Source organism: Lepus europaeus, chromosome 11, assembly GCF_033115175.1.
Source record: "Lepus europaeus isolate LE1 chromosome 11, mLepTim1.pri, whole genome shotgun sequence".
Lineage (NCBI taxonomy): Eukaryota > Metazoa > Chordata > Mammalia > Lagomorpha > Leporidae > Lepus > Lepus europaeus.
Genome location: NC_084837.1, coordinates 12,554,081 through 12,577,034, shown reverse-complemented (window position 1 = coordinate 12,577,034; position 22,954 = coordinate 12,554,081). Strand labels below are relative to the sequence as shown.

General features: G+C 41.5%; 1 protein-coding gene across 1 annotated transcript in view; it reads left to right on the top strand.

Moving 5' to 3' along the window:
* The window catches only part of OTUD7A (OTU deubiquitinase 7A), a 363,177-nt gene that overhangs the window by 149,980 nt on the left and 190,243 nt on the right, over positions 1–22,954 (top strand). The window lies entirely within an intron of this gene.

Genomic DNA, 22,954 nt, shown 5'->3' with positions numbered 1-22,954 from the left:
GCCCATACGGGATGCTGGCCCCTCGGGCGGTGGCTTTACCTGCTTCACCAAAATGCCAGTCCCTATTTCCCATCATTTTGAGTGAAGAATAATGTACACAGAAAAACACATTAAAATGCACTGCTTCATGAATTATAGATATCTAAATACGCCTTTATAGTCACCAGGAAGTTTAAGAATTGAACATTCTCTGCAGCCATCCTGCCCACTTGCTCCTACTCCTCACCCTACTGCCTTTCCTCTCTGTCCAGTCTTCCCACTGTCACAATCTCAAACCTGTAGGTGATTTTCACCTATTTTTAAAGTTAATGTGGTGAATGGAAGAAAGTACAAGTTGCATTTTCCATATCTGAAATGCTTGGGACAGAAGTGTTTTGGAATTGGAAATTTTGTTTCAGATCTTGGAATATTTGAATGTAATCTTGGGGATGAGACCCAAGTCTAACTATAAACCTAATTTGTATTTGTTTTATTTTATGCAGCATTTTTAGTGCATCTGCATTTTAACTGTGAACCATGACATGAAGTCAGGAGTGGGATTTTTCCATTAGGAGTAGGATTTTTCCATTCGTGACATCAGGATGGCACTCAAGCTTTAGACTTTGGAGCATTTTGGATATTGGGTTTTTGAATTAGGGATACTCAATCTTATGTTTGCTGTTTCTGCCACCAAAGTTCATACTGTGCTATTTGTCCACATGGATTATACCCCAGTTTACCCATATATCCCAATTACCCAACTGAACCATTGGTTTTCATTTGTGTTGCTTCTGGTTCTTAGATACATGAGTAACACTGCTTAAGCAATACCTACCATGTCTTTTGGTGCATATATGTACATACTTTGGTTGTGTATGTACCACCACCAAGTGCTAAAATGCCTGGGTCACAGGGGATGTACAGGATCAGCTTTGGTAGCTGCCTCCAAACAGGTTGCAGGTTGCCTAACTAGTTACACGCCCGCCAGCCCTATGGGAGGGCTCTGGGTGCTTCCTGCCTTCACCAACCCTTTCCGTTTTTGTAATTTTGGACATTCTGTAGACTATCTAATTGCCATTTTAATTTAATTTTAATGATAAATCAGTGAGTTTGAGCACATCTTAATGATTCTTGGCCATTTAGGTGTCTTCTGGGGAAGTGGATGCTCAGATATTTTTCTGTTTTTTTCATTTGGATTGACTATCTCTTTTTTTTTTTTTTTTTTTTTTTTTGACAGGCAGAGTGGATAGTGAGAGAGAGACAGAGAGAAAGGTCTTCCTTTTTGCCGTTGGTTCACCCTCCAATGGCCGCTGCGGCCGGCGTATCTCGCTGATCCGAAGCCAGGAGCCAGGTGCTTCTCCTGGTCTCCCATGCGGGTGCAGGGCCCAAGCACTTGGCCATCCTCCACTGCCTTCCCGGGCCATAGCAGAGAGCTGACCTGGAAGAGGGGCAACCGGGATAGAATCCAGCGCCCCAACCAGGACTAGAACCCGGTGTGCAGGCACCACAAGGCGGAGGATTAGCCTGTTAAGCCACGGCGCCGACCCGATTGACTATCTCTTACTACCTTTTTTTCATGTATGTTCTGGATGAGGGCCTTTTCTTGATTCTTTTCTTTCTGTGCAGCTTTCCTTTTCACCTTCTATATGATGTCTACATTAGCATTTTTAAAGAGCACTTATTTGAAAGGCATAGTGACAGAGAAAGAGAGAGAGAGATCGTCCATCCTCTGATTCATTCCCCCAAATAGCCTCAACAGCCTGGGCTGGGCCAGGCTGAAGCCAGGAGCCTGGAATTCCATCCAGGTCTCCCGCATGGGTTACAGGGGTCCAGTTACTTGAACCATCTTCTACTGCTTTCCCAGGCATATTAGCAAGGAGCTAGATCAGTAGCAGAACAGCCGGGACTTCAACCAGTGCTTTGATATGGGATGCTGACTTTGCAAGCAGCAGTTTAACCTGCTGTGCCATGGGGCTAGCCTCTAGTTTACCATTTTAACAGGAACTTTTTAAAATATTTTCCCATCCCATCTTCCTGAAGATGTTCCTCTGTGTAAATTTTTAGAGGTTTTGTTGCTTTACCTTTCATATCTCAAAACACCAGCACCTGGAGTTGATTGATGTGTGCTGTGAGACAGGAACCAAGCTGTATTTCCCTTGTGGCAATCCCATGGACTCAACACACTTTTTATGGAAAAAAATCCTCTCTCAAGTACTCTGCAACATCTTTTTGTCAAACCTGACCTCCTTAATAAAACCGTATGCTTTTTAAGCGGGTTGTCCGTGTTGAAGTTTGGCACAGATGCGGAGGCATGACGGATGTTGCCTCCCAAGGTCAGATGCTAGGACAAGCACCCCAGTTGGGAAGGCATGAACTGGAATCACTTCCCTGAATTTTGAACACCTCAGGTTGACCAGGGATATAAAGGAGGAACCAGATATGAGGAAGGGAAAGGATTCTGAGAAGAGAAATTTCTTTAAAACTTCAGAAGGGTTTTAAATTTACAAGACACAAATTGAGATGTGGTAGCATAAAGAGTTCCCATATGCCACTCACTCTACTACCAATGTCAGACATCTCTGATCTGAGGGATGTTAGGAGGTCCCCACCCCTCACCTGGAGCCCCGTTAAGCAGAGGATCAACAGGGCAACAGGGATGCTGAAGATTAAAGTGCCAGCTCTTGGTTGGACATGTCAAGGCTAAGAAACAAGATGGAACCACTTTCCCCAAGGTTGTCAGAGTAGAGTCCACGAGTGTGTTCCGTGGACAGATGTGGAATGAACTGTGATTGTGTGTGAGCTCAAGGTATTGTGGGTAGATGTAGGACAGGCTGTGACTGTGTGAGCTTGTGGGACCCCGTCATTGGGGCTATTTGAAGGGTCACGAGAACCTCAGCAGCAAGAATCCAGAGGTGGGCATCAGATTCCTAGGATGGCTGAAATTGCTGAAAGTAACCATCACAAGCAGGCCTGCTGCAGGGAAATGACCCTGTGTGGGAATCTCAAAAAAAAAAAAAAAAAACACACACACACACAATGAAAATGCCCACAGGCACTGAGCGTAGGACGGGGTGTGGGCTAGGACCCCCAGATCAACCTGCCCCACTTCCTGCCTCTGCATCACCACCCCAGCTGCACTTAGAGAAGATGGGTGCCAGGCATAGCCCCTTTATGCCAGGAACGACCCTTCGGAATTCCCAGTTGAATGCATTTTAAAGAGGTCAGTGGGAGAGGAAAATGAGTTGTATTTTTATTCCATCGCCCTTTGTCTGAGGGTACCCTGACTCAGTACCTGTGCACCCATGTATAGAGACACCTCCCACTGACTCAGAAGTGTTTTGTGCCCTGCAGCATGAGGTGTGCTTCATGGTCCCTGGACTGGGGACAAGCTCAAACTGCCCTTATCAAAGAAATGGAGAGAGGAACCCAATGGCCACCTGCTAGAGGAGGCAGAGAAAATCTCTTCTAACCTCAGTGCTGGCCTGTGGCCTCCCAGCTACTAGAGTTACACACAGGAAGAGTCACTTAAATAGTGCAATGGGTGCACCTTTGGTATGACACAAACATAAAACGTGGGCCTTCTCCCTTATTTCCAGTGATCTCAAGTATTCATTATTCTCAGATGTTCTTTGAACATCAGTGCAAATCATGAAATGAGCTCTCAAAAGTAAAACCAGTGGAGTTTGGAAAATTTTCCTTCTCAGAGGGATGCCATGAAGGAATTGCCCGTCTCCTTGCATTTGTATTTTTCTGTTTTTCAAGGCTGCATTATCCTGCAGTTTAGAGCGCATTCCCTTGGAGAGTCAGATGTCTTCCAGGTGACTCCCAGCGGTAAGTTCGCAGGATTATAGAGCATGGTGAGGGAAGCAAAGTGATGCCAGATACACTGGAAATGAAGGGAAAGAAAATGTGAAGCAGAGGGATTAGAACTGGCTGATTGCATTTAGAGCTTAAGGAAGAGGAAATCTGTACCAAGAGGCACTGCACTGCATACTGTGTGGAGCCAGCTCCCAGGAGATAGACGACAGCATAGCCAGGTCAGGATATCACCCTGCTCTGCATCCTGAAGAGCTCACAGAGACACTGCAGTTCACTTCATATTATTATTTTTTAAATTTTGGTGTTTTGATTTTTAATTAATTTTGAACAGATTCAGTGTGTTTTATAAATACAATTCTAAGAACATGATATTCCCTTCCTCCCTCCCCCATCTTCCTATCACCCTCCTTTATTCTCCCTTTCTTTCTTTTTTTAAGTTTTGAGATAACATTTATTTATTTATTTATTTTATTTTTTAACAGGCAGAGTGGACAGTGAGAGAGAGAGAGACAGAGAGAAAGGTCTTCCTTTGCCGTTGGTTCACTCTCCAATGGCCGCCGCGGCCAGCACGCTGCGGCCGGCGCACCGCGCTGATCCGAAGCCAGGAACCAGGTGCTTCTTCTGGTCTCCCATGGGGTACAGGGCCTAAGCACTTGGGCCATCCTCCACTGCACTCCCGGGCCACAGCAGAGAGCTGGCCTGGAAGAGAGGCAACCGGGACAGAATCTGGTGCCCCGACCGGGACTAGAACCTAGTGTGTCGGTGCCACAAGGTGGAGGATTAGCCTATTGAGCCGCAGTGCCGGCCTGAGATAACATTTTAAATTTACATTACAGTAAAAGGCTTAATACTGGAGCCAGCACTGTGGTGAAGCAGGTTAAAGCTGGTGCTTAGGCTGGAGCCTACTACTTAAACAGTTCTCTATACTTTGTGGGTCTGTGTGGGTGCAGTCTGCTGAAATATTTACTTAGTATATACTAAGTTGATCTTCTGTATATAAAGATAATTGAAAATGAATCTTGATGAAGAATGGGATGGGAGACGGAATGAGAGATGGGATGGGAGACGGAATGAGAGATGGGATGGTTGCAGGTGGGAGGGAACTTAAGGGGGAAAAGCCGCTGTAATTCAAAAATTGTACTTTGGAAATTTATGTTTATTAAATAAAAGTTGAAAAAAAGATTGCATTAGCTATTCAGGGTCTTCTCTTTTTCTATATGAATTTCAACATCATTTTATCTATATCTGAGAAGGATGTCCTTGGTATTTTTATCTGTATTTCTTTTTCTTTTTTTTTTTTTTTTTTTGGACAGGCAGAGTGGACAGTGAGAGAGAGAGACAGAGAGAAAGGTCTTCCTTTTGCCGTTGGTTCACCTTCCAATGGCCGCCGCGGTAGCACGCTGCGGCCGGCGCACCATGCTGATCCGATGGCAGGAGCCAGGGGCTTCTCCTGGTCTCCCATGGGGTGCAGGACCCAAGCACTTGGGACATCCTCCACTGCACTCCCTGGCCACAGCAGAGGGCTGGCCTGGAAGAGAGGCAACCGGGACAGAATCCGGTGCCCTGACCGGGACTAGAACCCGGTGTGCTGGCGCCGCAAGGCGGAGGATTAGCCTAGTGAGCCGCAGCGCCAGCCTTTATCTGTATTTCATTGTAAATTGTAAATTGATTTTGTAAGTATGTACATTAGATGATGTTGATTCTCCCAGTCAATGATCATGGAAGATTTCTGCTTTTTTTTATATCTTTTTCTATTTCTTTCTTTAATGTTTTGTAATTCTCATCATAGAGATCTTTGACATCCTTGGTTGTATTTATTCCAAGGTATTTGATTTTCTTTGTAGCTATTGTGAGTGGGATAGTTTTAGAAGTTCTTTCTCAGCCATGGCATTGTCTGTGTATACAAAGGCTGTTGATTTTTGTGTGCTGATTATATATCCTGCTACTTTACCAAACTCTTCTGTAAGTTCCAATAGTCTCTTAGTGGAGTATTGTGGATCCCCTGTATATAGAATCATGTCATCTGCAAATAGGGATAGTTTGACTTTATCCTTCCCAGTTTGTATCACTTTGATTTTGTTTCTTGTCTAATGGCTCTGGCTAAAATTTCTAGGACTATATGGAATAGCAATGGTGACAGTGACTACCCTTGTCTGGTACTGGATCTCTGTGGGAATGCTTCCAACTTTTTCTCATTCAATAGGACACTGGCTGTAGGTTTGTCATAAATTGCCTTTACTGTGTTGAGGAATGTTCCTTCTATACCCAGTTTGCTTAGAAAACAAAACAGTTTGTTTATGTGATGAATCACATTGATTGATTTGCGAATGTTGAACCATCCCTGCATACCAGGGATAAATTGCACTTGATCTGGGTGAATGATTTTCCTGATGTGTTGTTGGATTTTATTGGCTAGAATTTTGTTGAAGATTTTACATCTGTGTTCTTCAGGGAAATCAGTCTGTTGTTCTCTTTCTCTGTTGCATCTTTTTTAGATTTAGGAATTAAGATGATGTTGGCTTGATAGAAAGAATTTGGGAGAATTCCCTCCCTTTCAATTGCTTTGAATAGCTTGAGAAGAATTGGAGTTCATTCTTTTTTAAATGTCTTGTAGAATTTAGCAGTGAAGCCATCCAGTCTTGGGCTTTTCTTTGTTGGGAGGGCATTTATTACTGATTCAATTTCTGACTTGGCTATGGGTCTGCTTAGGTTTTCTGTATCTTCATAGTTCAATGTAGGTAGGTTGTATGTCTCTAGGAATCTATCCATTTCTGATAGATTTCCCAGTTTGTTGGCATACAACTCTTTGTAGTAATTTCTGATGACTCTTTTTATTTCTGTGGTGTCTGTTGTTGCATTCCCTTTTTCATCTCTAATTTTATTGGTTTCAGTCTTCTCCTTTTTTTGTTTAGTTAGGCCAGTGGTTTGTCAATTTTGTTAATTTTGTCAAAAAACCAGCTTTTCATTTTGGAATTTTTTATTCAATTTTGTTGATTGCTTCTCTAATTTTAATTATTTCTCTCCTCTTACTAGTTTTGGGTTTGGCTTGGTTATTTTTTTAGATCCTTGAGATGCATTGATAGCTCATTTATTTGGTGCCTTTTTCAATTTCTTGATGTAGGCACCGTTGCTATAAACTTTCCTCTTACCACTGCATTCGCTGTGTCCCTAAATTTTAATATGTTCTATTATCATCTTCATTTGTTTCCAGAAATTTTTTGATTTCTTCTATGACCCACTGTTCATTCAGGAGCATGTTGTTCAGTCTCCACCTGTTTGCATATGTTCTAGAGATTCCTGAGTTGCTGATTTCCAGCTTCATTACATTGTAGCCCAAGAAGATGCATGGTTTGATTCTAATTCTTTTGAATTTGCTGAGACTTGCATTATGGCCTAGCATGTGGTCAGTCCTAGAGAAAGTTCCATGTACTAGAGAATAGAATGTGTGTTCTGCAACTGTAGGATGGAAAGTTCTGTAGATATGTTAGGTCCATTTGGTCCATGGTGTCAATTAACTCTATTGTTTCCTTGCTGATTTTCTGTCTGATTGATCTGTCCATTGCTGAAAGTGGGGTATTGAAATCCCCCATTACTATTGTATTGGAGTCTGTATCTCCCTTTAGATCCCTTAACATTTCTTTTAAAATAGCCAGGTGCCCTGTAATTAGGTGCCTATACATTTATAATAGTTACATCTTCCTATTGAATTGATCCCTTAATCATTACATTGTGTGCCTCTTTGTCTCTTTTAATAGATTTTGTGTTAAAGTCTATTTTGTCTGATATTAAGATGGCTACACCAGCTCTTTTTTGGTTTCTGCTGGCATGGACTATCTTTTTCCATCCTTTCACTTTCAGTCTGCATGCATCGTTGTTGGTGACATGTGTTTCTTATAGGCAGCAAATAGATGAGTTTTGTTTTTTTAGTTCATTCAGCCAGTCTGTGTTTTTTAACTGTAGATTTGAAGCCAGTTACATTCAATGTGACTGTTGATAAGTAACAGCTTTGCCTTGCCATTTTTCCATAAAAATTTAAATTTTTTGCTTTTGATTTCCTTTGTACTTTCACTGGGAGATTTTCTTCCTTTACCTTCTTTCGTAATGATGACCATGGTTCTGTGTTTCTGTGCGCAGCACATCTTGAAGCATCTTTTGCAAGGCTGGACAAGTGGTGACAAATTCCTTCAATTTCTGTTTGTTATAGAAGATCTTTATTTCACCTTCATTCATAAATGTGGGCTTTACAGGGTACAGTATTCTGGGTGACAGTATTTTTTTCTTCAGACTTGGAATATGTCATCATTCTCTCCTTTAGCCTTTAGGGTTGCTGATAAGAAGTCCACTGTGAGTCTCATTGGGTTCCTCTGAGTGTGATCTGGTGTTTCTCTCGTGTACATTTTAGAATCTTTTCTTTATGTTTTACCTGGAGAGTTTGACTACAATGTGTCATGATTAAGATATTTTTTGATCATGTCCATTAGGAGTTCTGTATGCTTCCTGTACTTGAATGTCCCTTTCTTTCTCCAAATTAGGGAAGTTTTCTGTTATTATCTCACTAAAAAGGCTTTCTGGTCCTTTCTCTCTTTCCACACCTTCAGGAACTCCTAGAACCCATATGCTGGGTCATTTGATAGTGTCCTGTAGATTCCCAACAGTGTTTTATAGTTTTATAATTTCCTCTTCTTTTTTTTTGACTGCATAATTTCCTGTGCTTTGTCTTTTAAGTCAGATATTATTTCTTCTGCTTCACTGCTTCTGTTGTTAAGGCTTTCCACTGCATATTTTATTTGTTCTATTAAATTCTTCATTTCCAAGATTTTACTTTGCTTTCTCTTTAAGGTCTCAATTTCATGGATGAAATTTTCTTTCATTTCATCTATGGATTTCATTAGTTCATGAATTTGCTTTTGATTACTTCTATGTAATCTTATGATCAATTTTTAAAATTCCATTTCTGGATTGTCTTCCTTCTCATCATCTTCACAATCTAGTATTAAGGTGTTGCATTTTTGGGGGGTGTTATGTTGTGTTTCTTTTTCTTGTTTCTTAAATTGGTACATTTATTATTCAGCATTTGTGGAGATACTTATTGACTTCCTCTTTGTTTTTTTGCTGTGGCAGCTTTTATCTTTGAGCTATGTCTGTGTGGATTATTGGAGTGTCTGTGCTTTCAGGGAATACCTGGAGGCGTGTAGTGGGTATGGCCAGGGAGATCTGTTCAGTGCTCTAGGGTGAAGGGAGTATTAAGGTGACACCCAGGTTTGGCATGGTAAATTGCCTCTTTTTTTTTTTTTTTTTTTTTTGTAATCAGAGGGGAGGTTTTTCTGTTCTGTTGGTACAGACTCAGCTGAACTCCTCTCCTCAAAGGAGACCAGTGCCTGGGCAGTAGCCCCAGTGTGTCTAATATTCGTCTGCGCTTCCACAAGGACCACACGAAGGATCTGTGCAGTCCTCAGTGTAAGCAAATTTCCCAGCAGTGTCCCTCTCCAGGGAACCAGGGATCCCTGAGCGTGTGGATCCTCCCACAGTGACTGCTCAAGATCCCAGGCACTCCCTGAGCCCTCTCACACAGCCTCAGTGTTTTTCAAAGCCCCACAGTCTCAGTGTTCTCACAGTCCTGGCACACAGGCCTCCCACAGTCAGGGGCACCCAGTCCCCCACCCGTCTGGCTGGTTGCTGGGCATGGACACGAACTGGCGCAGCTGTTACGTATGCCCAACATGGTGCCCGTTCTCTATCGGCTTGTTACAGGACGCCATTGCAGGGTGATTGGGGAGAGAGAAACGTGCCCTCCTTTTTTTCTCCTGTAGTTTAGCAGGTGCACTGTCCCCCACAGTGCTCCAAGCCAGATTCCCTCTGGCTTTTCCTGCAGCTTTATCGCCAGCGGCTTGAGCTGTTGCAGCCTGGTCTCACCTCTCTCCAAAGTTGGTATGGAGGCTCTCCACTGCTGTCCACACCCTCCACGTAGGTCTGCTGTGTCCCTCTAATTTACGTGGAGTTTCCTCTGCTGTTTTCTTCCTAGCTCTTCCCTGAGACTGCACTCTCTCCACTTTGTTAAAACTGTCTTCTAGAGTAGAGTGATAAGCTCCCTGCCTACCTCGCCACCTTAATCCTTCCTCACATTCATTTTAATTCAAATGCTTTTCTATGCCTCCAACTTCTGTAGGGTGAACTGATTCCCATTACTGGTTTGGGAAATCAAATATCATTAGCTCAGAAACTGCCAGGTAACAATCTTTAGCATAAGGCACTTTTTTTCAGAGATTTATTTGTTTATTTATTTGAAAGAGAGTTACAGAGAGAGAGGGAGAGATACTATCCATCCACTGGTTCACTCCCTGAATGGCCACAACAGCCATGGCTGGGCCATGCCAAAGCCGGGAGCCAAGAGTTTTATATGAAGATGTCACCTGAGTGCAGTACTTGGGCCATCTTCCACTGCTTTCCCAGGCACACTAGTAGGGAGCTCGATAGAAAGTAGAGCCACCAGAATTCGAACCAGCGCCCATATGGAATGCCCATGTTGCAGGAGGTGGCTTAACCCACTGCTGGCCCCCTAGCATAAGGCTCGTTTCATGACTGTTCACTCTGATTCTTTTTTGCTCATATCAGCACTCCTGCCCTGTAAGGGATCTCCGCTGAACTGTAAGCAGAATGGAAAGAACGCTCTGCATTGGCAGACTCTGGCATAGATTTGCTGCTACCCCACACTGCTACTGGTGCTGGGCAGTCTCATGCCACAGGCTTGAGGCTCTGGGCCCTGCTGTGCTTTCTTCCCTAGTATGAGCCACAGTCATTCTTTACATGTCCTGGGAACCAACCTGGGGGAGTTTGCTCCATTTCTCTATCAGTATTCCAATGAATCCCTTTTAACCCAGGATGGAATAAAGTGACCTGAAAACTCTTGTTGCGAAGAATACAAAGAATAGAACCACATTATGGAAAGAGAGGTCAAGTATGTGAAGTTTAGTCATAATCTCGAGGACAAGTTGCTTTAAAATGCAGTGCTTTGAGAGAATATATGAGGCATGGAAGAACAGCCGATCAGGAGGCAACTGCCACTGAGAAATAGACTGTTACCCACAGTTTCAAGGGCAGAGGGCTTGCCCTGCCATGGTGGACCACATGGGGAAGGCAGAGGAAAAGGGGAAGCAGTAGCAAAGACCTTCATTGCAGCTTCTGTGGGAAGGACTGGGCCAGTACACAGGCTTAGTATTGGATGATTGGCATAACTTCAGTGAACTCAGGGGCATGGACGATGTCTTAGTTGTCTACTACCTGTGTATAGATTTATTCATAATATTTCCTTATTTTGCAATTGGTATCTCAGAGTCTCTAGTAATACCTCTTTTCATTCTTGTTAAATGTCATTTGTGTCTTCTTTTGTTCTTTGTCAATCTTACTAAATGTTTGTCAATCTCATCGATGTTTTGATGCTTCCAAAGAATCTGCTTTTTTTTTTTTTTGACTGTGATTTTCTATGTCATTTTCTTTTTTTTTAACTTTTATTTAATGAATATAAATTTCCAGTGTACACCTTATGGATTACAATGGCTTCCCCCTCCCATAACTTCCCTCCCACCCACAACCCTCCCCTCTCCCGCTCCCTCTCCCCTTCCATTTGCATCAAGATTCATTTTCAATTCTCTTTATATACAGAAGATCAATTTAGTATAAAGATTTCAACAGTTTGCACCCACATAGAAACACAAAGTGAAACATACTGTTTGAGTACTAGTTATAGCATTAAATCAAAATGTACAGCACATGGAACACAAGATCATTAGACTTTTTAATTCTCAAACATTTGTATTAATAGCATTTTCCATTATAGAAACTTAAAGTTTGGTACCACATCACATCTTGACAGTACTTCTAATATAATCCAAATAGCCTGATTAGTTGGTGTCTCTATAAGATGAGAGACATAGGTCCTTCGATTTTTCAGTTGGGCCCAAACTGGAAAAACCAAAGTCCAGGATTTACTGGAAATTTTAGAGACCAGATTGTTTGAAACTTTGATTTTTTGAATGCCTGTCAAGAATGCCAAGAAGGCTCAAAATCCAAAATATCTGGTTGAAATAAGATTCCTTAAAATCATGACATAACATAGACCAAATTTGATCATTGTTACAAGGTGATTATTCAAATTTTTGAAAATAAGCACATATTTAAATAACCCATAGCTCTTAATAAAAATTCAGCTGTTTTTGAACAATTAGAATTTAACAGACATCAAGAGAACATAATAGATTACTTTAACACATTGCTTTAACAGAGCATCAGAGTTTAATTCTATGTCAAAGAGAAATTGAGCTTCCTGTGATCTTTTGGTGTGAGGTTTCCTTCCTTTACCTTCTTTCATATTGGTGACCATGTTTCTGTGTTTCTGTGTGTAACACATCTTTAAGCATCTTTTGCAGGGCAGGACGAGTGGCAACAAATTCTTTCAGTTTCCGTTTGCTATGAAAAGTCTTTATTTCACCTTCATTCACAAATGAGAGCTTTGCAGGATATAATATTCTGGGCTGGCAGTTTTTCTCTCTTAGTGCCTGGGCTATGTCTCGCCATTCCCTTCTAGCTTGTAGGGTTTCTGATGAGAAGTCTGCTGTGAGTCTAATTGGAGATCCTCTAAGAGTAATCTGGCATTTCTCTCTTGCACATTTTAGGATCTTTTCTTTATGTTTCACTGTGGTGAGTTTGATTACAACATGTCGTGGTGAGGATCTCTTTTGGTCACGTTTATTAGGGGTTCTATAAGCTTCCTGTACTAAGATGCCTCTGTCCTTCTCCAAACCTGGGAAATTTTCTGCTAGTATCTCACTGAAAATGCCTTCTAATCCTTTCTCCCTCTCCATGCCTTCAGGAACTCCTAGAACCCGAATGTTGGGTTTTTTAATAGTATCCTGTAGATTCCCGACAATATTTTTTAGATTTCTAATTTCCTCTTCTTTTCTTTGGTTTGCCTGTTTCCTTTCCTGTTCTCTGTCTTCTAGGTCTGATATTCTCTCTTCTGCTTCGCCCATTCTGTTTTTAAGGCTCTCTAATGTGTTTGTCATTTGATCTATTGAATTCTTCATTTCATTATGATTTCTCGTCACTATCACAGTTTCTTGTTCCACTAGTTGTTTCATTTCATTTTGATTCCTCCTTAATATTTCATTTTCACGAGAGAGATTTTCTATCTTGTCCATTAAGGATTTCTGTAGTTCAAGAATTTGTTTTTGAGAACTTCTTAATGTTCTTATCAATTTTTTGAGATCTGCTTCTTGCATTTCTCCCATCTCATCATCTTCATAATCTTGAATTGGGGTGTCTTTTTCATTTGGGGGCATCATAGTGTCTTCCTTGTTCTTGTTACCTCGGTTTTTGTTTTTTTTTTAACTTTTATTTAATGAATATAAATTTCCAGTATACAGCTTATGGATTACAATGGCTTCCCCTTCCCATAATTTCCCTCCCACCCGCAACCCTCCCCTCTCCCGCTCCCTCTCCCCTTCCATTCACATCAAGATTCATTTTCAATTCTATTTATATACAGAAGATCAATTTAGTATAAATACTTCAACAGTTTGCACCCACATAGAAACACAAAGTGAAACATACTGTTTGAGTACTAGTTATAGCATTAAATCAAAATGTACAGTACATTAAGGACAGAGATCCCACATCAGGAGCAAGCGCACAGTGGCTCCTGTTGTTGACCCAACAAATTGACACTCTAGTTTATGGCGCCAGTAACCACCCTAGGCTGTCGTCATGAGTTGCCAAGGCTATGGAAGCCTTCCAAGTTCCCCGACTCTGATCATATTTAGACAAGGTCATAAAAGACAGGTTGAGGATAGTAACCAATGATCTAAGAGTGGCCTTAACCAGGTCTGAACAATTATACAGCATTAAGTGGGGAAGAGGACCATCAGTACACACAGGTTGGGAGTAGAGCCATTGGTGGTAGAGTAGAGGTTATGATTACAAAGGAATGAGGCCCAAGTGCACTAGACAGGGTCTAGAACAAAGGACAGAGTCATTATTAGAGGAGCTAAGAAAGGTGCTGTCTAAGCTACAAGTAATTTTTCTGATTGAGAGGCAAATAGAACCTGATAGAAGGGGCTTGATAATAATCTGGTGGGCTTTAGGCCTTGTAAGTTAAGAGGCCCAGACCTATCTATCTCTTCACATGGGGTATATCCTAAGGGAGGTGTGAACCTCCTAGGGGAAGGCACTCTGTTGACTTTCATTACTTGGCTGGCCTGGGAGGAGAGCTGGCCAGGTAAAGGCAGGGGGCATCTCTAACAAGAAATTTACAGTTCTGCCTGCAATGTTGCTGACCCTACTTGACCATACCCTCAAGTGCAGTGGTCACTTTGGAAGTTGGGCTGAGTGAAGGGCTTTTCAGCTTGGAGCCAATAAGATCTGTGGCTCTGACCTGGGCATCCTTCGATTCCAGGGCAGGTCCATTTCCAGTGATCCAACTCTTGGCAGAGCTGCCAGGGCTCTTCACAAGCTGACTTCTGCTGAAGCCCAGGCTTACCACATTGAAAGCCACTGCAGTGGACTGGTCTGTTGGGTCTCCTTGAGGGCAGATCACTGTACAGATCAGCCATTAATAGGCCTGCCACCCATTGCTTCTGATGCCGAGCTTTCTTTTCCTCCTGGTTTGTGTTAAAGCAGACCAGACGATGCAAGTCAAGGGAGTGCCCGTGTCCCATCTCTAATCTTTGGTGGCCTGAACTACAAGTCTATAGTCACAGGCATGTTCTGTAGTAGTTTATCTAAGGTAGACAATGCCCATGAGGAAAATTATATTCTCACTTTAAAACTTTCTTTCCCTTTGGTCTGAAAGGGAGGTTTTTTTTTCTACTTACTGTATACTTCGCTGATGGCGATGTGAATCTAGCTATGAGATTATTAGTTAAGTTCTTATTTTGGCTATGCTATTACAGAAAAATGTTAGCCATCTCTTATAAGGTCTAAAGATTAAATTGTGCATCCTACAGATTCCTTCATAATAGAATTAGTTCCCTACCTTGAAGAGAATAGAGAAATGAAAGAACAAGTTGGGCTTAGAATAGAGAAATGAGGGAGCAAGTCCTAGATCACTTGCTGACAATAGCAATATTACATGAATACTTAGCAAACCGTTTCAACCATTAGATAAGAACTTAATAAAACATTTACCGGAAGGTCCAATGCCTTCTATAAATTTTAAGAATCATGTATTTGAAAACACGTCTTAAATATCTAACATGGTGTAGTTTGTTTAACCAGTAAACTTAAGCGCAACCATATAAAATGTTTTTAGTTTCTTTCTACCAACAAGTTTAAAACATATGATACACAGATTCAGGTCATACAAATTAAAATGTATCTTTGATTGATTTTAGCAGCTTAAATTTATGGACAATCTTATCTAAAAGCCATTTAAAATAAAACTCTTAATAAAATTTCCCCATGTGGACATACAATATGTACGCACATATAACATAGCATAATAGACCAATATCAAAATCCAAAATATCTGGTTGAAATAAGATTCCTTAAAATCATGACATAACATAGACCAAATCTGATCATTTTTACAAGGTGATTATTCAAGTCTTTGAAAATAAGCACATAGTTAACTAACCCATAGCTCTTCATCTCCTCCCTCTCTTTTTCCACTCTTAGATTTAACAGGGATCACTTTTCAGTTAAAATTTAAACACCTAAGAATAATTGTGTGTTAATTGGTGTCTTTTTCATTTGGGGGTGTCATAGTGTCTTCCTTGTTCTTGTTACCTCGGTTTTTGCGTTTGTTGTTTGGCATGTTGGAGATATTTGGTTTCTTCACTGTGGTGTTTTTTCTTGTTACACTATGGCTCTATATTAAGTGGACTGTCTGCTTTCGGTGGAGCCTTAGAGGCTTGAGATGAGTGAGGACTGAGAGCTGTGTTTGGTTCCTCAGGGTTGAGGGTGTGTCAAAGATGACACTCCCAGGTTAGGTGTAGTAAATCTCTCTTTCTTTTTTTGATTCAAAAGGGAAGTAATTCCGCACAGCTGAACGTAATTGGAGGTAGTTAGCAGGCAAATGATATACCCACAGGAGCCAGAGATCGGAAGCTCTTTCCCAAGGATCACACACGGAATCTCTGCTGCCCTCAGTGTGGGCTCTAATTCTCCTGCAGTCTCCCACTGGGTTGCCAAGTTAGATGCTAATCTCCTGTTATTTCACCCCTCCCCCCAGAGTCAGGTTTTTCTGCTAGGCTCAGGGCTGGTGCAGACCTGAGGTCGCCTTGCTTATGACGTATGTCCAAAATGGCGCCTGCTCTTTGTCTTGCTCGCCTTTGAGGGGTGAGCGGAGAGAGAGAAACTCGTGTCCATATCGGTCACTTTTTTTTTTTCCTCTCTCTCTTCTAGTTAGCCTGGTGAACTTTTCCCCCATGGAGTTTCAAGCCTCGTTCCCTCTAGTCTCCTCTTTCCGCTTGCCCGCTGGTGTCTCGGGCTATTGATGTTCGGCTCACCTCACGTTCCAGCGCTGGTGTGTTTATTCTGCCGCTGGTGTCCCGAACTTGGGCTCCCACGCTCTCCACGCAAGTCCACTGTGAATCACTAGTTCCAGAAGAGTTTCCTCTGCTGTTTCTTCCCCTACTCTTCCTTGACCCTGCAGAATCTCCACTTTTATTAAAGTGTCTCTCGCCCGGACTAATAGTGTGCTCCCTTCCTATTCCGCCATCTTGCCGCTCTCAAGAATCTGCTTTTTGCTTTACTGATGTCATCTTTCATTTTCCTGTTTTCAGTTCCATTGATTTCTGCACTCATTATGATAGTTGTCTTACTTTGGTTCATTTGTGTTAATCTTGCAAAATTATTTTTTAAGAAACTTGATTGAGACAAAAATGACATACAAAAAGTGCACTTATTTCCTGTGTACATCTTGCTGAGTTTGAATGTAAGCATTCCCCTGTGAGATCATCACCATAGTCTATACCATAAATATATCAATCACCTCCAAAAATTTCCACCAGCCCTCTGTATTATTTGCTATTATTTACTTTTGTAATAAGAACACATAACTTAAGGTCTACTCACCAGATTTCCAAGTATTCACTACAGTATTGTCCACGCTAGGCACCATGCTGTACTGTAGATGTCTAGGATTTACTCAACTTGCATAACTGAAATTTCATACCAGTTGACTAATACCTCTAGACTTCCCCTCTCCCCAGCCCTGGCAAGCACCATGTGGCTCTCAGCTTCTATGGCTTTGAGTATACTATTCCTCATGTACATAGCATCATGGAGAATTTTCCCTCCATGTCTTACCTATTTCACTTAGCTTATTGTGCTCAAGGTTAATCCAAATTGTTGCAAATACAGAACTTTCTTTTTTTTTTAAAGATTTTTGGTTTTTTTTATTTGAGATATAGAGTTACAGTCAGAGGGAGAGACAGAGAGAAAGGTCTTCCTTCCGTAGGTTCACTCCCCAAATGGCCGCAACGGCCAGAGCTGCACTGACCCAAAGCCAGGAGCCAGGTGCTTCTTCCTGGTCTCCCATGAAGGTGCAGGGGCCCAAACACTTGAGCCATCTTCTACTGCTTTCCCAGGCCACAGCAGAGAGCTGAATTGAAAGAGGAGCAGCCAGGACTAGAACCGGTGCCCATTTGGGATGCTAGCACCGCAGGCCAGAGGATTAACCCACTGCACCATGGCACCAGCCCCAGAACTTCCTTTTCTAAGCTAAATAATATTCCATTTTATACACACACATTTCAGAAAATCATGGAAATGGAATTAAAAGATAAGTTTATTTTGGTGAAAAAAATGAAATCCTTACATGCCTTGTATTATGATATGCTGTGGAAAATTATATATAAATATATATGTGTGTATATATATGTATATTAAAAACGTGTGTTTGTGTGTCTGTTTACATATATTTCTTTATTCTTTCATTCATTGGTAGTCACTGAGATTTTTTTCTGTACTATGGCTGTGGTGAGTAAAGCTGCCATGAACCTGTAATATAATTCTCTCTTCAAGATTCTTACGTATTATTTCTTTGGATATATACTCAGAATTGGAATTGGTATTGAGGGTCATATGGCAATTCTATTTTTAATTTTTTGAGAAACCTCAGTATTGTTTTCTGTACCAGCTGTGAGTTTGTGTTCCTTGTCAACAATGTGTGAGTGTTCCCTTTCCTCCTCATCCATAGAAGCACTGTTACTTGGGGTTTTTAGATTAGAGCCAAACTACCAGATGTGAAGCATTGACTTATTGTGGTTTTGAGTCACATTTCCGTAAGATTAGTGGTGTTGAACAACTTTTAATATGTCTGTGGGCCATTTGTACATCCTTTTTTAAATTGAGACATATTTATTTTTTATATTTTATTTTAATTTTTAACAGATTCAATGTGATTTGTAGATACAGTTCTAAGAACATAATGATATCCCCTTCTTCCCTCCCTCCCTCACTCTCTCCCACCCTGAGGAATGTCTTTGCCATCCTTTTGACCATTCTCAGAATATTAATTGGGTTCTTTTTTGTTTGTTTTGCTTTGCTAATGAGCTATATATGTTTCTCTGATATTTGGGATATTAGTTCCTTATCAGAAAAATGGTTTGCAAATATTTTCTTCCATCTGTTAATTGTTCTTTTTCTTTAAAAAGACTTTTTAAACAATTATTTATTTTGTTTTATTTATTTGAAAGAGAGACAGACAGAGATCTCCCATCCACTGGTTCACTCCATAAATGTGCACAACATCCTGGGTACATGTGAAAACCAGGAGCCGGGAATTCGGTCTGGGCCTACCGTGTGGGAGATGGGGACACAACTACTTGAGCCGTCACCTGCTGCTTCCCAGGGTATACATAAGCAGGAAACTAGAATTGGGAACAGAGCCAGGACTTGAATCCAAGGAACGCTGAAATAAGATGCAGGGATGCCAGTCACTATACCAAGTGCCTATCCCTACAAACGCCTTTTAGTTTTGTATAATCCTGCTTGTCTATTTTTGGTTTCTTGTTGTTGGCCTGTGCTTTAGGTGTCATATCCATGAAACTATTGACAAGGCTAATGTCAAAAAGCTTTTTTTCTATGTTTTCTTCTAGAAAATTCTAATTTCAAATCTTATGTGTAGGACTTTAATCCATTTTGAGGTTTTTTTGTATGTTGTAACATTAAATTCCAGTTTAATTCTTTTGCATGTGGCTATCCAGTATTCCCCACACTATTTACTGAAGAGACTGCCCAAGGACAGCTCTGTGGCATAGTGAGTGCAGTGCCAGCATCCCATATGGGTACAAGTTCCAGTCCTGGATCCTCCCTGCTAATGTACCTGAAAAGGCAGTGAAACATGGCCCAAGTGCTTGAGTCCCTGCCACCCACATGGGAGATCCAGAAGAAGTTCCTGGCTCTTGGCTTTGGCCTGACTCAGCCCTGGCAGTTGCGGCCATATAGGGAGTGAACCAGTGGATGGAAGATCTCTCTTTCTTGCCGCCTCTCTCTCTCTATAACTCCGCCTTTCAATAAAATAAATAAATCTTTAAAAAAAAAAATAGAGACTACCTTTTCCTCATTGTGTATTCTTGATACCCTCGTTGAAGTTCAGGTGAATATGTGTGAATTTTTTTGTGGACTTTGCATCCTATTTCATTGGTTTATATGTCCATTTTAATGCCATCACCCTACAGTTTTCATCACAATAGCTTTGTTAATGTATTTTGAAATTAGGAAGTGTGATGCTCCCAAGTTTATTCTTGTTCAAAATAACTTGATTATTCAGATCTTTTTGTAGTTCCATACAAATTTTAGGACTGTTTTTTATATTTCTATTAATGTCAATATATTTCTATTTAAAATGTCATTGTGATTCTGATAGTTGTGTTTAATCTGTTCGTCAGTCTGAGCAGTATAGCCATTTTTACAAAATTAATTCTTTTAATTCATGACCGTGGGTTATCTTTCCACTTATTTGTATCTTCTTCAATCTATTTATAGTTTTTCCTCTCTCTCTCTCTCTTTTTTTTTTTTGACAGGCAGAGTGGACAGTGAGAGAGAGACAGAGAGAAAGGTCTTCCTTTTTTCCTTTGGTTCACCCTCCAATGGCCGCTGTGGCCGGCACACCGCGCTGATCCGAAGCCAGGAGCCAGGTGCTTCTCCTGGTCTCCCATGTGGGTGCAGGGCCCAAGGACTTGGCCCATCCTCAACTGCACTCCCGGGCCACATCAGAGAGCTGGCCTGGAAGAGAGGCAACCGTGACAGAATCCAGTGCCCCAACCGGGACTAGAACCCCGTGTGCCGGCGCCACTAAGTAGAGGATTAGCCTATTGAGCCGCGGCACTGGCCAATCTCTTTATATTTTTCAATGCATACATCTTTAACCTCCTTGATTAAAGTTATTATTTTTCATATTATTATAAGTAAAACTGTTTGCTTCATTTCCTTTTTGAATAGATCATTGCTAGTGTATTGAACTGTAACTGACTTTTCTGTATTGATTTTACATCCTGTAACTTTTTGAAATTCTTTTTTATTTGTCACAGTTTTTTCTTGAAGCCTTGAGATTTGTTTTACATACAAGGTCATGTCAACTGCAGAGATTTTTGTTTTTGTTTTTTTAACAGAGTTACCAAAGTGCTTTATTTATACCCAGAGGTACACAAGCAAGATGAGCTTAACAATAATAATTAAAAGAAAAAAAACTACCTTACTGCACATCTTTTAGGACGATGTATCGAGGGATAAGACACCTGATTTCTGTGTGGAAGCACTTCACCTTGGAGTCAGGTGGTGATAGCAGAGGGGTATAGGAGAAAGAGTGAGGTGGCACACCCAGGGATGAAGGGAGGAATGGCTGCTCCTCAGGTCTGCAGGCAGGCTAGGGTGGTCAGGTTAAATATGTTCTCTAAATTCGTTCATTCATGGTAGCAAAATATACTGTAAAATATATTTATAAGCCGGGCACTGTGGCGTAGTTGGCCGAGCCTCCGCCTGCAGCACCGGCATCCCATATGGGCTATGGTTCATGTCCTGGCTGCTCCCCTTCTGATCCAGCTCTGCAGAGATAATTCTGCTTCTTCCTTTCCAATTTGGATTGGGACTCCTGGGGTGGACCTCCCTGCAGGAGCGTACGTGGGGACTTCAGGTCCCCTCAGCTCTCTCCCTTTCCCCCTCTTCCTTCCTCCCCCTCCTGCCCTCTCCCTTTTTCTCTCTTCCCCTTCTCCATTACCTTTCTCTCCTGAATGTCTTTCTGCATTACCTGCTCAGAATCCTGTATTCTGCTTGAATTCTGTCCAGTCCCCTCTCACAGTCCCACAGAGGATCAAATGGCAATCCATCTCCCTCCTGCTTTTACTTTCTCAGATTTTCCAAGGTGTCTCTCCACTAGGGCCTGTGGCCCAGTAAGCACAGGACACCTCTGCTCTCTTTGCATCCTTGCCCAGTTTTATCTCTGCCAGAGTCCTTTGAAAGGGTGGACTTTCCATTTTAGTCATCAAGTGAGGGTGCCCTGTCCCTGCAGGCAGTAAACTTCTGATCTAGACTCTCAATCAGGTCTCCCCCAAAGGCTGTTAAGATGCTAATGGAGCTATAGAATTTCTAAAACTGCTCAATTGCTTCTCTTCCTCCACTAAACCTGCTTTTCTAGACTGTGTTCTTGTAGGGGAAGTGAGCTCTGTGCCCTTACTGCTCGGTAACCTCTTTGATTCTGAGTGTACATCATGCTTAAAGGGGAAAGCTACACAGGAAACATGATTTAAGGAAGACCAGGGTAAAAATTCAAAATGGTATGCCCAGCATAATATAGTGTAGCTACCTTAGTTTATCCACCAGTCCTCTCATGGTGATGTTTAGACTTGTTTTTGCAGCATTACATATAATGCTAATCAGAGAAAAGTAATTTATATATAAAATTCTCTTTACTGAAGCTCATAACTAAAAGTATGATTCAAAGGGCATATATAATTTAATTTTTGATATCTGTTGTGCACCCTTTCTCAATTCACACTTCCACTGTTTTTTTTCCACCATTTAATGCACGAGGCGCTCACTTCCACATACCTTCACCACCATTGAATATTAGAGTTTTTTTTTTTTAATTTTGCAAATCTCATTAGTTCAAAAGACAAAAGTTTCTTGTTTCATTGTGTAGTCCCTTGACTGCTTGTGAGGTGCTGGGGGGGTACATTACCTATCTACCATCCCCAGCCCCTCTCTCACAGAAATGACTTTTGCCCATTGTCCTCTAAAGCCATCATTCTTTTAAGCTCTTTCATGTTAAGAAGTCTAACTTTTGGTCAGATGTGTTGGAAATTGCTCACAGCCTCATTTTTACTTTGTGTGAATTGAATGTATATTTTTCTTTGGGAATGCATACCCGAAGCAAGTATGAATTTATATTAAAGGACTTAATAATTTAATTACACTGTGCTCATGGATGGAATCTTAGCTCATGTTCTGTTGCTATAACAAAATACACAAGGCGAGGCTGGGTACTGTATACAGAAAAGAGGTTTATCTAGTTCACAGATCTGGAAGTCCAGGAGCAGGACAGGAGCTGCTGGTTCCCTTTGGCGAGGGCTTTCAGACATCCCCGCATGGCTGGCGGAATCCTGCCTGGAGCACACACAAAAGGCAGCGTTCACAGGAGGAGACAGGAAAGGAAGGAAGATTCAAAGGGCAGAGCTGCTCCATTGTAGCAGTTTATTGCCCTGGGAACTGACTGAGTCCCTCCCATATTCGTTCCTTCTGAGGGTGGCGCCCCCTAATGACCTAATCAGCTTCCAGTAGATCTGCCTTTTAAAGGTTCTACCACCTCAGGCCCACCACACTGGGGTCTGCGTTTCCAGCACTGAACTTTGAGGGCACACTCAAACCATAGCAGATGACGAAACTAAATCTGAAGCTACTGATTCCTTTTGAAGCTAATATATAAATGGAATTCAATTTCAGTCAGTCCTCTAGGCTTCAGCTTAACTGAGACCAAACTGTCGGCAAATATCAGAAAGAAATGCTTTAGCAAGAATAGTGACAGGACTGCTGTCATACACTGTATGTATCACATAGCTGTACTAGTCAAAAAATGTGTATGGTATTGGCATCAAAATGGAAGAAAATCACTGAAAGAGTAAGGATTTTGCAAATTAATTAAAATATAGATTTATTATAACTC